This window comes from Parambassis ranga, chromosome 5 (genome assembly GCF_900634625.1).
Source record: "Parambassis ranga chromosome 5, fParRan2.1, whole genome shotgun sequence".
In the NCBI taxonomy this organism is placed as follows: Eukaryota; Metazoa; Chordata; class Actinopteri; family Ambassidae; genus Parambassis; species Parambassis ranga.
Window position 1 is genome coordinate 27,259,661 of NC_041026.1, and position 17,255 is coordinate 27,276,915.

At 40.4% G+C, this 17,255-nt stretch overlaps 1 protein-coding gene across 3 annotated transcripts in view; it reads left to right on the top strand.

Annotated features, from left to right (window-relative positions):
* Positions 1–5,238: 5,238 nt before the first annotated feature.
* The window catches only part of frmd4ba (FERM domain containing 4Ba), a 35,469-nt gene continuing 23,452 nt past the window's right edge, over positions 5,239–17,255 (top strand). The window contains exon 1 of one of the 3 annotated variants that reach the window (XM_028405059.1): positions 5,239–5,440. The gene's annotated coding sequence lies outside the window, so the exon portion shown is untranslated. The remainder of the gene's footprint in view (positions 5,441–17,255) is intronic. The other 2 variants (XM_028405061.1, XM_028405062.1) reach the window with 2 other exon arrangements.

Here is a 17,255-nt window from a genome sequence, read left to right on the forward strand (position 1 = left end):
GAGCTGTTGAATACCTTCATGAAAGATTTCACACTGCAGCAGTAGCCCTAAACCTGTTTTTGGGAGAAAGACTATATATAAGTAAAGAAAAAAAAAAGGTTTTCCTGCTGAGCAACACAACTTACAATGATTTGGATTTTAAATGGTTAAATATAGTGTTGGTAATATTCTTAGCCACTCATATCTGGTGCACAAATGCCAATTTAACACATAAAGTAATGATAATATCTGCCACAGACTGAGTAGAGTAAGAAAATGTGTTTGCTTGATGTGTTTTGCTTCATGCAGTATTCACTGAAAGTGACTCCCGCCTCCTGTGTTTTTCCACTCCATTACTGGCTGAAGCATAAAAATGAATTTTTCTGGTTCGTGTGTAAGGATGCGACTTGTTATCAAGGCTAGTTGTGTGCACACAAAAGGATAATTCAAAGCAGCATCTTGTGTTCTCTCTCTGTGATAATGAGTTAGGATCGGCTGCAGGATAGCGCTGATGACGGCTCCTGTTCCTAACACATGTAAAGGAAGAACCTAATGCTGATTTGTGAGGCAGTGTGATGTGAAGTGTGGACTGTCAAGTCACAATTCTTATATATTCTTATTAAAATATCTTCCCTATGATAATTACATTAATATTTTAGATAAAGATACTTTAATGTTTTTCAGGCCTCCAGACTTATAGGAAGATGGAGCAGGGACCTCCTACTATATATTGTATAGGATTGTTTTATATTAAACTGGGTCTATATAGTGCCATGTATAAACCTTGTTATTGTGCATCCAATAATAAGCTGTTCAAATAATACACAGCTTCATATATTTATGCTTTAATTTAAACATGTGAAAGTTACAGTGAGTAGGGTGGCTGTGGCACTGCCATTTGTTTTTAAAGACATTTAAATTTGTGGGTATATATATAGTTTTATATAAAATTCCACGACCCCCCTTCCCTGGGGGACTTCTTTTTGAGAGGAAATTAGGTCCTGAAGCCTGGAAAGATTGTATGTTGATATATTTAACTTGGACTTAATCTCACTAGCTATTTTTATGTCTCCAAATGTTTACTGTAAGCCAGTATCATTACCTTATTTACCATTTTTTTATCTGTGTGCATTAACAAATACATTTACATTCAAATCTATGTTCATAGTTATATGACATAGGTGCATCAGGACCTCCTTCTGTGTGTGCTCATTCCTTTGTCTTTCAGATGAGCATGGAATTGTAGAATAGGTGTGTCAGTCACAAGTTACTGCTGCAGTAAATGGTAAGATAACATACATGAGGAATAATACACATGCAAATAAGAGTAAGCAGGCAATTTAATTTATTCATAACCCAGAGGCAGATTTTGTTAATGTTCCAAATGTAGTGTTCTGCATGATATCATTCTGTAGAGGCATGCAGCTGTAGATGTAGCAGTGTGGTGTAGTTTCCTGAAGAAACTTCTACCAGCAAGCTAACTGCTCTTTAGTTGAATTGACTGCAGATCAGCCTGTTAACATTGTTAATATAACATGAGCATGAACAAAATGTGCAGCTAAACTGACAATGTGCATGACCGTAACATACCTTTCTTCTTTTAAGCAATTGTGAGAAGTGAAAACCTTTTGGAATGTGAGCCATCTTAGTATCATTGCAAACTCGCATTTAGATTTATCTTTTTTTTATCTCATTAAAAAACAGAGAAGGGGAACCAGCTCTTTCTGTCACCAATGTCTTTCAAGAGGAACTGTTAATACATATTTTCATCTTATTCTATCCCCTAAATAGCACTATTGAGCACTATTGTATGAATACCACTGTGACAGTAAGCATTTATAATTTAAGACAACAGTGAATTTATTCAAAGAATCGTAACTTTAAAAAAGCCAGCTGATCTTGTGTGTGGCTGTGTGTGGAGCTCCACAAAACAGTATGTGTAGGAGGCGATTACTGCACCAGAGGGCGCCAAAGACACACAAGCAGCCATCTGTACTTTAAAAGTATTTTATTGCATTAAAGTGAGGATTTTTACTTATTAACAATAAAATAGGTTTCCTTCTAAGATCTAAAAATTTGTCAGTTTATTGAATAATGTATTCTCTTGCTCAACAGTAGGTGGTGCCCTAATCAAACGTTGTGTGTCTATGTCTCCTTAATTAAATTGCAATGTTAGGCCTAATTGTGGTTCTTTCCAAAAAAGAAGAATATTATAAAAAAGTATTGTAGATCAAAAGTATTGTATTTCGAGTTACATGAACTTCTATAGAGATTGCATAGCCTCTCTTCCCCACATGGTGGTGCTATAACAACAATTTAATAGAGTGCCAACAAGTGGCCTCACACCAATGTGAAACAGTTGAACAAACAAATAATGTCACAGTATATGAGCAAAAAACCATTAAATGTATTTGTTAAATATTTAAAAAATTATGTGGAAACTGAAAAAAAAATTTTTTTAAAGTTCTCTCAGCAGTTACACAAGGAAAGAGTACAGACCACTTTAGATTAAAATATATTGATGAAGGGTAAGCGTGGCTCTAGAGTCCATCACTATTTTTGCAATGAATAATTTCCCTCATTTTCTTTAGCTTTAATTGTCATTAGACATGCAAAACACCTGCCACAAGTGAGTGGAGTCAGGCAGGGTTATGTTAGGGAGGTCATCTACTGTCATTAGAACATTTGTATGTTGCCACTGCTGTAGCTTAAAGTGGACCTCAGTTCCCCTCAACTGGACTTGGGCCATCAGGAGGTCCCTGCCTTGATAATATTTATTATGTCATTTGTCATTTAGAGGGCATTTCTTCCCTTAAACCAAATATCACTTCCAAAGGCATGAGCAATAATATTTGTGGTATTAGTTTAGTGACAAAAACACTAATGTATGAACACAAGTACAGCAGTCTGCAGGCAAACTCACAAATATTCCTTACCCTTAAATTTTATATTAAAGCATGTGAATGATAGAAGTCTGCTTTTCACATGTGAAAACAAAGATTACTGCCAATTTTATGTGATAAATCTGCCACTGCTAACAGAATGTGAGCCATAACAGACAGGCAACAGAAACAATAGGGACAGGTGCTGGCAAATGGTTTATTTAAAAATTTTTCTCAGTTTTTACTGAGTATGCAGATTTCCTTAGATTAAACTTTCACTCTCTACACATGCTCCATGGTTTGTGTGACTAATGCTTTACATTACCCTCTCAGTTTTTCAGATGTAAGGGGGGGAGTTACAACACTGATTTATTCACCCTGACCTGGAAAACACTAAAGACACAGTGAAATGACCAAGCTATGAAGACTGGTGGCACAAGGACAACAGGACAACAGCTGACCTGCTTAAATGTCTGATGAAAGGATGAGGATGGAGATAGGGATGGGGGGTGGGGAGGGGTGCTTATTGTTGATGTTACTTTATTGTCATCTTTTCATTGTTCATCTCATGAGTGAATGAAGAAGGTTTTTGAAGGAACCCTGCAAGTTGCCAAGAGTCAATGTCTGTCTCGGCACAAAGGAAGATGACATTACCAGTCCATCAAGGTCAAGGCTGATGGCAGGGGGGCAGAATTAATCTGTGTGGTGGAGGGGAGGGGAGAGCGATGCAAGCGAGGACTCAGAAGACAGGATGCACATTGACGGGCCAGTGTGTCAGTCAGGGAGCACTCTCAGGAGGGCAGACCTCTCCATGTTAACATCTGTTCCCTGAGCACAACATAATCCCCTTGTACTTAAAATTTATAGTTTCCTCCCCTTAGGCTGTTTACTGGTTGCTGTAATTGACTTAATAAAAAGACTTTTTTTTCCTTCTGAGAGATAAAAATCAAGTCATAAGTCTCTATGGCTATATTTACATTTTGTGTGTTTTACAAATAAACCCTAACACCAGGCTTCTTTGTACCACCATAATGAGAGTATAGCATACATGAAGTGTCATCACAACAATAGCTAGTGGGCTAATCTCAATGGGAGCTGAGGCCAAGCAGAGATTTGGTCTGCATATGAAGAGGTGGGGGTGGCAGTGGTGGGAGGGGGGGTTACTTGGTGCACACATGGCACTGGGGTGAGCCTAATCAGGGGCTCGCAGAAATCCTCACAAATGGGGAGGGGGATGGTGGCTGTCCCCGGGGTGACTCATTTAGGTTTTCAAGTAAGCATTTAGCTCACAGCCCTGCCTTTGCCTTGACATGAGGACTCATCTTTTGTCTTCTTTGCTTTTTCTGTCCTCTCCTCCGACCTTATGCACAACTAAGATAGCCCAGAGTACGTCACCTTGTCCTGACACTTCAGTTCAGCTGGCCTGTAATAAAATGGACAGTTTCATCCCTCCCATTTCCTTTCTTTCCTGTAGTTTCTGTGGATTACTGGGTTATTCCATTGTTAGGCCTGCCATGAAGCCACAACAGAGTGGCACTCCTTTCCTTCCCTTTAAAGTGTTAGTCACTGGAAACTCTGCAGTGTGTTCACAATGTTTCACACAAGGTTCTAACAATAGGTAGATCAAATGTTTACTATTAAGGTAATTAATTAACATTGGACAAAGGAAGTTCTTCTTAGCACCTGGACATTGCCCTTTAATTAGAAAAAGTAAGGGTGAATCATGTCAAGATGCCAGTTCAAAGAAATCAATGACTGATGCCAGTCACCGATTAGCAGGGAGTGAAAGATTTTGCTTCATGAAGATGCCTCACTCCCTCCCTTTGCTGCATGCACCATGTGCAACAGGCAAATACATGAGAAAATTCACCTGTTTTTATCCTTTGTCCTGTGTCTAAAAGGAGTTCAATTGGATCTTTGGTTAGGTAAGATCCATGTTGTGGTCCTATAGGCACACACAGCTAGTCATTTGCAGTACATAAAAATATAAATAAATAACAGAAATTGCCCTATATGGTCTGCATCCTGAAGTATATTCTGTCAACCAATGCGCAAAAACCTCGTGCGCACCTGTTTATGGATTATGAGTGTGATCACAATTTGATGAATAATGACATGTTATATTTTTGTGTTTATCTCTAACCTGGCAGAGTATTTTTTTTATCCTTCATCCTGCTGAGCAGTGGTGCGTTCACGCAGCAGAGAGCGCTCCTCCATTGGCCAGCAGCTGCGCGCTCAACCGGCAGCAGAGGGAAATTCATCTGTCCCATCCTGAATCCGCGGAAGGTAGCAGAGAGGAGGAGGAGGGGGCGAGAAGGAGGCGGGGAGTGTGAATGGATGGGACTCAGTGTGTGGAGAGTGAGAGACAAGGTTATTATGCCGAACAGGCAGAAAGCTCCCCTTCTGTGGACTTCTCAATCTGATCTCCATGAACTCTGCTCGTTTTTGTGACAAATCATCTCCTCCTGAAGAAGCTTTTAGTAGGAGAAGTGCTTTTTGTGTGACTGACCGGTGCCAGCTGAGACGCTCTGCGGTCAGACAATAAGTGGGAGCGATCGCATCACAACAAAAGACAGAAGGTGGGAAACGTTTTATTTTCACACAGACACAGACACTCAGAGCTGATGCGTGTGGTGTGATCACCTGTACACACCTCTCGTTCTGTTTCCTCACATTTTGTGTTTTTCAGCTGCTCTACTTTGTGAAATGTTTACACTTAGGTGCAGACAATTGTACATGTTTTAAGCTACCTGACATCTGTCTGCGTCAGCTGTGTTGTTGAACTGTTGACATGTCAACAGGAGTGTCAGAAAGGTGTGTTTAAGGTAATTATTTGCAGAGTTTCAGAAAAGCGTGCGGCCCTTAGGCAACCTGTGGTAGCACATGATGGCAGATTAACTTGTGAACTCCTGCACTTGCCATTTTTTAATCTCTGTGGTCAGCTGGCCTGCTCTCCTCTGTGAGAATATCCTGTTTCCTGGACAAAACAAACAATGGTGAGGCAAGCATGTGATATCCTGTATGGGTCTTGTGTCAAGTCAGACCACAAAAAAAGAAATCTTTGTAGAAATACAGTCAAACATGGCTCTATAAATACATATATAACAAATGAAAATAACTGGTTGTGGTTTCTGTGCCATTCATTTGTGGTGACACAGCTCAGGCATGAGGAAAGCCAGTGACAGGAAGTGTGAGAGTGATAGAGAACAAAAGCACATGACCACCTTTGTGTAGGTGACTAGATTGAATTTGTGCCTCATGAGAGCAACATGTGCCGCTCTCTTTCTCTCTTTTTCTTTTCTACACAGACACAAACTGCAAAGGCAGCGCTGCTTTGTGTTGACTTTAGTCTAGGATGTTCAGCTGCTTTTAATGAGGTCAGCACTTCTGATTCAATAAAGCTATTAAACGTCACAGAATATTCCAACATGCACCGCTTGGCACATAGCGCTCATTCACCTATCAGGCTCCATTTACGGCCTTATCCATACACAACGTGGTCTTTGAAAGAGTAAACAAGATTAACACCACATCCAGTCACCCTGTGCAGTATGACCTGAGTTTTAAGACTGTTCCAACCTCTCTTCAAAGCCCCTGTTTTGTGTTTAAAAAAAAAGTTGCTCATCAGCATTTTTTGCTTCTTTTTCCCACACATCTTCTTTATAACGCGCCCTGCATAGATCTGAATGAGAGCGTTTGGCTATGTGATACAGCCGCCTTACAGGTTCAGAGTTTATGTTCCTGCTAGACTGGTTTTGTCTGTCCTTCACACAGAAAGATCAACCTCTATGTGACAGGGTATATCCACAGTGTCACTTTTCATACAGTTAAACACCGATTCAGCCTTTAGTTGGCTTATAATTTTAAAGTTTTTGCCACAGGGCTCAAACAATAGCAACAAAATATCTCTTAAAGTTAATAACAGAGTATCACTGATTTTGTTTTTTACTTCCATAAAGGTCGGGGATACACATGAGACACATTTTGAAAGTTAGATGTCAATTTTGAAGGGGAAATCCTGATGTTATTCTGTGAAAGGCTACAGTTTCAACACAAAAAAACACATCATAAGGGGTATTTTTGAGAATTTTAACTGACAGTAACAACTATAATAGAAATCAAGTTTAGCTGATTATTGTGACAAGTCAACAGTAACATTTCTGTCAATACACTTCTGTGGTGGTGGTGGGGGGTTAACATAGCTGCATTTTAACCCAAACTACAATATTTTTCTTAACCTAGCCAAGTGTTCTGATGCCCAAACTGAGATGATTTTCAGAACAGTGGCACAGAAGGAAATTATAGAGCGGTATATAGTAGCAATACATTACACTGACATTACATAGTTAACAGTAAAAGCTAAACTAACACCAGCTAATCTTAAAAGCAATGGACATAAGTCATAATAATAAGTGATAATACAGTGTATACAGTTAAATGTCTTTATAGAGCCTTAACATGTAATATGTGTATGTTGAAATAAACAGGAAATATCCTTTAAATGAAGTTATGTATGGTTTAAACTTTCCATTTATATGAACAGTAACACCTCTGAGTTATTAGCTGTTGTCTGCCCTGGAAAACATGGCTGTTGTGGATTAGCACTTTCAGGATTGCTGCTTGAGGCCTAATTCAGGGTCAGGCAGTGGAGTGTTTTCTAGTGTTAATGTGTTTGTGGGTCACAAGTAATCTATAGGCTTAGCAGTGGAAATCAATTCAGATCCTGAGACCGGAGGGGATATCTGAGTGAAGAGGCTGTGTTCATGTTTATGGTTGAGCCCTAAATGTCGTGTGTTTGCTGTAAATGTCCTCAGTGCTTCTAGTTCTTTCTGTAACATAATCAGTGCAAACACAGCTCACACCAAAAGTTGTGTCAACAGGAATCTGTTCCTCATTGGCTGTGGAGCAGCTCAGCAGTGCACAGACACTACATCTCTTTTCCTTGTTTCATGTCTGCTTTGTCCGCTCGGACAGGACATCCTGAGTAAAACAAAGAGTCTGGACTTCAGTTTCACAATATAAAACACAGACATTGTGAAATTTCCTATGCTCAGTTTAACATTCTTGTATGCCACGTGGACAGTTTTATGAGACAGACATACTATTGCTTTTTGTTTGATTTTTTTTCTATTATGTGCCGCTGTAGTTGCTTTGTGTGATATTTCCCTTCAGAATAATGCAGAAAACACCAGCATTAGCCCTTGAGAGTCATTCTCAGCTGGTTGGGAATTCCTCTGAGAGCTGGTTTCCATATCATTTAGATAAAAGGGACTGCATAACAAATCCTCCATCTGTTTAAGGACAGACAGTTTGTGGACAAATTGTGCTCAAAATACAGGACTCAAGCCCACCTCCTGATGAATTATTAAAAGAATGGACACAAGGATGTATTTATGGGTTACCCATGTGTATCAGTGGCTATTGACCCTAGTACTTCAGAGTAAAAGCACCATGTCCCAGGGGATGTTAGTAGGGAATTAATCACAATTCCAACAGTGCATGTTTTATACTGGTACAGCAACATATACAACTTAACAGTCCGTTGATCGTGCACTCTCAATTAACCACTGGAAAGACAGCTGTTTTAACGAAATCTGCACAGAAAGCTTATTAATAATGAGCAGAAATTAAATGGTATTAAAAGCTGCACTGTCAAATGGCTTTTTGAAAAAGAGCTTATGTGATGAATGACTGGAAAATAATATAAAAATCTGCTATCACAGATATGATCCTAGAAATTACCATTTAAAAAACCTGATTTGCAATAACTACATTATATGTTATTCATAAATTTGCATTTTCTGCCTATCTTCTTCACTGCAATATCTGATCGTCACAAGAAAACAATTATTGAGCTTCTTATAAAAAAAATCACATATTCTTTAATACAAGAAAAGCAGTGATGTTGCCTATAAGATTTAGGATGTGTATTCCACAGTCCTCTGCTACCACCTACAAATGTTATAGTCCCAGTAAATGGATGTTATCAGTTGTTATCCCTTGTATACATATGGACTCAGGGCTCTACTTCTTAACATGCATTTTCACTGAAATCCTCCTTTTGCATTGATGTAAACAGTTGTTCCTATAAACAGCATATTTTGGGGCCAAAGACTCATGTTATTATGTTTAGAACATCTGGAGCATGGTTTAGGAAGTAATAACAAAAAGTCAATGGCCCCATGACATCAGCTATCTGTGGTTTGTGCATCCACCATGACACGCTCCTAGTGTTTGATTAGTGGAGCTGTATTTAGACAAAGAGCATTCCCTTTTACCAGTAGCCAGCAAAGATCTTCACCAGTTTTATTTGGACACACAGAAACCACAGTATGGTTTCTTTTTTGACTGAATTGATAGGACTCTAGATTCAAAATATTCTGCAATATCTTATACAGGTGGGTTCATCTACATCCTCAGGCAGTGGATTAAACCTTGAACCCAACTGATCTCTGCAGTGTAACACAGTGCAGAATTCCCCTGTTTTTGTTTGTGTTTACCACTTCCTCCGCCTTCTCCTCCTCACCATGCTTCTCTTGACCAGGATGTAATAGCTGTGAGGCTGAGAAAATGGAAATCACAACAAAGCGAAGCCCTCTGCCACCTTTCTTTCTCTGTGCTGCGGGCTCGCCTGTTTTGGAGAGATGGAGTGGGAGTGGTTTTTCCTGAAATTATGCTGCTTGTATGCCATTCACCATCCCTCTCTTGTGATCACCCTCCATTTTCTCTTAAATACACACACACAGATCACACATTGTAAGAGCTGTGAGGTGATAGCGGGGATGCTTGAAAGCCTGAATGGTGATGATCAGAATGAGACTCCCTACATGGCAGATGCGTGGAAGGTAAAGGAGGAGGGGTGGGCGGAAAGGGCCTAAGCTGCTATTATTACCCTCTCAGGCACAAATGGAGAAGGTACATGGTGTCAAAACGGGAAAAAACAACAGTGCTTCCATGGCAGACATACCCCACAGCGTCATATTCCCACTGATCGATACAGCTCAGCTCTTAAAACCCCATGCGAGTGTTTCACACATTTAATGCCAGAAGGGATGGAGTCATGGTAAAGAGACACACTGGAGACTTCTGTGAATATGTGAAACTCCAAATCTCACAACCCCCCCACACAAAGCAATTTCCTGTTGAGTTAGTGTGCTGGATCTTGTTTTCTTCCTCAATAAGAAAGCCTCAATAAGTTAATTTTGTTTGGGCTGTGTTATCAGTGGAATTAAGGCGTGCTCTATAGTGGACAATAGAGATGGAGGCTGGGAAGGTGCTCACCCACTAAAGCTTAGCATCCATCATTAATGGAATGCTACCTGAGCTGCCACTTGTACTGGGTTAATAGTAGAAATCAACACCCCAACCTGGACCACACTAACCCCTGCAGTTTGAAAAGACAGAAATCATCCAGCTGCAGTCACCTTCAATGCTGCAGCTAGGGATGGAGGAGAAGCAGGGGAGGGGAGGGAAGTCATTATCACCTGCCCTGTGGACCGAAACCAAGCACCCTGCTGGTCCACTCAGACAGGCCAGGATGAGCTCTGTGACAGGCAGGAGGGTCTGTGTATGTTAACACAGAGGGAAGATTATCAGTTCTACAACGACAAGGAAACCATGTCAACCTATAATTCAATAGAAAAAGCTTTCATCTGAAAGTTGCTTTGTGTGGCCTGAGAGGCTCAGCTATTTCCTTGGATTTGTCCTGTATGAGTGCATGCATGCCCTACTGGACTTACTGTATCAGGGGCACTAGTGGTTGTGCGCGTGCCTAGCAACAGTACTCCCTTCAACAAATCAGTCAGTATTCAGTCTGAAATAATTGATGTCAGGTCCAGTGATACTGTGGATTGGAATTGGACAGAAAGGTGATATGAGGGGTTGTGGCACTGGGTGCAGTTATAACAGGTGTCAGACACTGGGAGGAAAGACAATACTCTATGTCCCTGGGGGGGGGGGGGGGGGGGATAGAGATACAAAGATGACCAAAGGTCTTGACATTTGTTCAGGTACAATGAGATTTGTTTTTCAGACCATGTACTAAAAATGCTTACAAAGCTTTGTCCACTGCCCCACTCTTTTTATGGGGATGCAGAAATACTTAAATGCCATTAACATTTGAAATTCACTTTTACAATCATTTTCACTCCTTTGATGCATGGACCCCTCATATGTTTGTAGAAGACTTAGCTTAATACCTTTAACACCCATAACTTCAAGAGAAACATATGTATGTCCTCTTTTTTTGCTCTGTTTTTGGTCTTCTCCTGATAAAGCCGTCTGTCTATCTAATGTTTTTACCTTTTTATTGCTAAGTTTGTCTGTCTGCTGTGGTGTGGTTCTGCTGAAACCCTTTGCCTGCTGCTAGCTAGCTGCACTGACCTTAATGAGAATAAAGCCTTAAAACCAACACAACAAGCTGAAAAAGTCTAAAGTGCAACACAAAGCTGGCGGGATGGTTATGAGCTCTCACATTATATATAGACAGTGAAATCACTTTAACTATAAAAATATTGATAACTGCAGCTTTTGTTTAAAACCTTTGTTTTTTAACCACAAAAACTGTCATCTTTGCCATTTGAGGTCAGAATATTGCAGTTTCCTGTCTTCACAGCAACTCTGAGAATATTTGTACACTTAAAATTTTAATTTGTTTGGTATGCGGTTTCTTTTCTAACCAATTAAATGTTGAAAAGCAATGAGACTCATTTTCCATCTGCTGTGCAGCAGCTGTTTGAGTATTTGTGACCATATAAACAGTAAAAGCATTGAGTTAGACACTCTAGCCGTAGTAAAGCAGGAACAGACGCCCCAGTTTGAAGCTCTTTGCTCTAGTGCTGCCTACTTAGAAAATCTCCATCCAACTCCAGGTAAACTCACCTCTCTTCTAACCGTGGCACCTCATGAAATTGCTATGACAATGCCGGCACCTTTGAGAGCTTCAGCACACAGAGAACTTTTGTATTTATACAGCAGAATAAAAATAGAGGCTGTCTGCCATATTGGTGGCTTAAAGCTGACAGGACAGTGGCAGGTATTCCTGTAAGACGGCTGGCTTGTGTTGTGAGTCAAACAAGTCGTGTTGTGTATCTGTACGGCGCGGCGACCAGTTTACAACTACTGCACGCTCAGTTGTGGGGCATGTGTTGCGCGGCCAGATAAGGCCATATAACTGATGTGATTATCTAATCAGTAAATTGGATTTACAGTGATAAGCCAGAGGGTCTTGTCATGCAGATACTGTATCAACTTATCATAGACTGTAGGGATTTAGATACCTCAGAGGGAGCATATCTCTTTAAAGTGCCCATGATTCTACGTGTGTTAAGGACAACATTTCTGCAATCAGATTGAACCAGTATAGATTATCATTGGCCACTAGGAATTTTAAAAACTTATACTGATCTGTTTTATTTTATAGGTTTTATACGTTTATTTTAGTAATGCCTGCATCTTAAAGCCAGGGCACATTATGTCATGTTTTATCTACTTCTTGACAGGTCACATTTACAATTATAGGTGACTTGCATCAAACTCACATCAGACTTTGATATGAACGCTGCTGTCGTGGTATGGATTCCACTGTGACCATTCTCATTCAGTCACATGGCCATCAATCAGATATTTATCTGATTGTATCCTTAAGTGACTCGAGTGATTCAAAAATAGAACTGATGATTGGATTGTGTGTGACCATACAGACCTAAAACAAATCTGATTTGAGTCGCTTCAGCCACCCTGCCTTTTGGGCCTCCAGAAAGTTTTCCACAGCATTAATGAGAAGAGAAAGGGGGGCCTAGTAGTTGAATCCACACTCCTGGATGGCAGTAATATGGATCGCCAATATGGACTCTCTGTCAGAACTTACCAGAACTTAAGTGGAACTAAAAAAATGTCACAATAGTTCTTGTGTACCCCATATTGAGTATATTTGAGTATATTTGAGTTGGGTTTATTTAATAACATCTGTTTTTTTTTCTCCTGTACATAACTTCACCCCTGCATAGCTTCCAGGCTCATTAAACCTTTGTAGTGTCTCCTCCCCTACCACCTGTCCACTTTATCTCTCTGTGCTTTGTCTTTCTTTCACTGGGATGCCTGCGGAGACGTGTACTGTGGCCATTCATGTTTTCTGTCCCTTGGCTATGATATTGAAAATTTCTGACACAGGCTCTTTATGCTCCTTTTAAGCCAAATCTGGGCACCCACTGTCCCCTTCAGGCAACATTTTGCCACAGCAGACAGTGTTGGGCTGTTGGCTGACACTGTGGCCTCTGCCCTTCCCAGCACCCTTCCCCCGCTTTGACTGCCTCCTCTTCATAGCATCTGGGTTATGCACACACATGGTTTGTCATGGCCTGTGGCCTCCAGCTTGCCCTTGAGCGCCCATCATGTACAGCAAGCAGAGCTGGCCGCAGACCCCCAGACACAAGCGACGAGCCGATAGGCGGATGGTGGCAGCCTGAAGCCGCAGGCCCTTGTCTTTTTCCCTGCCTTCTTTTTCTTTTTCTACCCCCTGCCTTGTCAGACAAAGCCAGACTTGACTGTACTGCTGAAACACGCACACAAAAAGCTTTTCTGTCTCACCAAATGGAGCTCTGTCACATGGTGTTAATTGGCTGTAATTAAGATGTTTTGTGGTTTTTTAAACAGATGCAGTAAAAATTCAGTGAAGATGTATAATGGCAACCTCTTACTTATTGGCTGGGTTGTCAAATCTAAAAAGGGAAGATGTGTTTTTTTTTCTTTTTTAAAAAAAAAATGTGCTTCCTTTTGATTAATTGCTTTTACAGAATATAAGTAAACAGATGCAAGACCTGACGAAAGCATGATGTTTCATTTTCACCATACTCATAGAGCACTTGCAATGGCAAAGCCCATTAGGACATACTCTATGCATGACCAGAGATGGCCTTCTTTCATGTTTTATGAACCTGATCTATTCATATAAGAGGTACAAATCATCTTTGTAGCAGCTTTCGCTGACAGCTGTGTCCATTTGTTCCATTTCTAAAGACAAGTGACAGTCACAAAGCTACGGACGTGTGCGGGCAGGGCCCCTGTGAGGGAAGGGCATTATAAGTGGAAGTAAGCAATAACACACACGTGTGTATGTGTGTGTGTTTCAGGCATTCAGTCCAGAATGTCTTCCATTCAGCATGTCAGCTGCAGTCTCAGTATGTGGTATCGCTCGTCAGCTGCAGGCCCGTGTGGATGACAGCTGTTTCTCTGCCCCGCTCAGGCTCTGTTATGTTCACTGGGAGGCCTTCCCCATTTAGACTATTAATCTACCACTTACTGTACATGGTAATTGCTATCCTATGTTGAAATGAGCCCGGGGACAAGAAACTGTGATGATCTTGGCAGCTTGTATGCCCCTGTCATGCCCTGCCTTGTATTCTCTACAGATTCAGGCCTATTAACTGTGAACTTCTGGGACAGAGCAGAGCTAAATTGTAACAGCCTGCCTGTCTGTACTCTTATTAAACTTCCAATCCAGGCATCACATATGAAATGAGGCCCTTATATTAGGAGAAAGACATGGCGTTGGCATAAAGGTAATAGGAAAGCCCTCAAGACAAAATAATTAACCACACGAGCCCATCGCTGAAAGTATTTCCTCTCAATCTCTCCATCTGCTGGCTGTGACAGGGCACTGCAGCCTGAGCGTGCAAGTGTTCCACAACAATTGATTGTAGTCTGCCTGAGGGGGGGAAGTATAACAACAGCTTGAAAAGAATGAGCCTCTAAGTGAGCAGAGTCTTGTGTGCAGCGCATGACTTGTGTAGAGATATGGAGTGACACTAGAGTGACATCAGAGAGGGTGACAGACCATGGCATGAGGTCAGCTGCTGTGCCAGGCTGAAGGCAGTGAGAGGAGAGGACTGGGAGAAAGACACTAAGGTACATAATGCTTGTGAAAAGCTGAAAACAAGATGGTAAATTTGTGCATACTGAGCTTTAATTTACAAGGAAGATTCACTTTCATCAGGTTATTTAATGTAACATGATTGCACCACATTTTCACTTATTTAATGCCTGCCTGTTTTTTTCACTTGGACCACTGGTGCAGCTTTAAGAACAGGCAGGTTTTTCATCACATTAGTGACACGTTAGATCTACTGAACACTGTGTAATGCTATTAGTGAAAAAGGTCATAGAGTGGACTGGTGGTGGTGAATAGAGAATAAGAATGACTATTGACACTTGGCAACACAAAGGCAAAAATCCAAATGTATGCCAGTATTTGACGTGGATTGGCAACTAACACATTTACTGTCAATAAACATTTGCTCAGATTTCAGACTGCTCATTGAGAAGGAATATTTACTTAGTCCACTAGGGGTGCCCTCACTAATCAGCCTCCCACAGATTGATGCTAGCTGAGCCTGTCACCAATTCCAATACATTCACCACCGTGAAACTGCTGTATAGAGTATGAAAATAAGTTAGAATTATCTGTTCTATCTATTATCTCTTCAGCCATTCTGCATATATGTTGTGTGTGTTCACAAGAAGTGCATGTGTGGCTCACAGTAAAGACATGCCTGCATGTCCTTACACTAAAACAAACACTATCAGAGGCAATTTACTTTATTCTGTATACAAAATAAGAAGATTATTTAGGAGGACTTCAGTCTAACGTTACTTAATAAATTACCATCTGATGTGCTGTGCTTCCAATTGCTTTATTTAATCGGTTGTCTATACCCAAGACATTTCTTCTGAAATAAATGAAAAGTAGCTTTGTTTGTCTCTGCTCATTTGTTGACCAGAACATGCTGCTTTCCTATACATATGTGGTGAACATAGGTGTGTGATCAACAGCAGCTTGTTTGGTAGTCTGCTGTTGCTGCAGGCAGCTGTGGTCTTGCACGTCTGTCCATTTTTATCATGGTTAGCCGGTTAACTGCATCTTTACCTTCTCAACGGGGCTCTGACCATCAATTCAGCCCGAAATCAGCAATAGATAGATACACATGGTTCATGCACTGCTGGATTACAGAATCAGAGGTATTTTAATTCTGTTAGACTTTGAAAAAAGCACTAAAATGACAGGTTCACCCAGGGGAGTCAAATCTGATACCAAAGCAGGAACATTGTTTTTTGGTTTGTAGACTATTGGTGACATGAATATTACATGCTGGTTGACCAATATGGCAGACGCCAGAATGAAATCAATGAACCTGATGGACAATATATGATTCCAATTTTTATATATTGTTGTTTGGCCTGTGTGACAGTTTGACATTTAAAAAATGGCACACAGTTACTTAAATAAATATTAAATTTTGAACTACACATGGCCACTTTACAGTGTGTATTTTGTGTCTGCACTGAAAAGATATATAAACATACATATACATATTATACACATATTAAAAAAATAAACTTTGACAAATACATCTTTAGATGAAAGAAATGAAGCACCAGCTGTATAGTGTAATCACTTTGTTCCATTGTTATGCTCCTAAGAAGAGGATAGTGTATAATTTGAAGTTATAAAGAAGCATTTATTTTTTTGGCTGCCTGCAGATGATCTGGTGCTAATTATTAACCCTTTAACCTGTACATCTGGTGTGGTCATTTAAATTAGCTTAGCATAAAGATTAATGTTTCCAGTGTTTGTTATAAACCAAAATATGTATATTTTACCAAGACTATTCCTTTAAGAGCACAGTACATGGATCTGTTTATGAATGGCTTATGTGCACTTACACACATCATTGACAATCATTTTAAAATTCTATTTTCTGCAAAAGGCCATAGTCACAGCTGCTCAGTGTGTTCCCATCCTGATGTGTTTATGTGTAGCTGCACGCAGTAAGCAATTAGGTGCATGGCAGATTCTGCTGAAGATTGTGTTTATTGTTTCTTTGTGGAGCTTTTGTGAGCACATACTGCAAGTTCTGCTTTTAGAAAACAGCAGAGTCCATTCACTCTTTCTGCTGTTTTGCACTAATAGTCCTGCTTCTCTTATTGCTGCAGATGCAGAGGTCACTATTTGCACACTTTGATACAATTACGCTGATCATCTCCAATGAAACAGCACCGTGCAGACACTAAGCACTCTGGGTAACAGGGGTCACATAAACAAACAGGTATTGTTTCCAGATGAGCTGCAACACATCGTTGTGGAGAGCTGTTCCGTCTCTTTCTTCTGTATTGTTCTCCTCGGGATTCTCTGCCTTGTTTATTTCAATCAGGTGTTTGTCTTGTGTGCGACATTTGCTTATTAATTGCAGATGTACGATAATCAAAAGATATGTCTGGTTGACGTTTTTTCCTCTACATTTTAACATCTCCCCCTCCTGCTGTTTCACGTTTAGTTTTGCCTCGTCAGTTGTACAAATCCTGCTGATCCAAACAGGACCAATTATTTTTAGTGCTCCT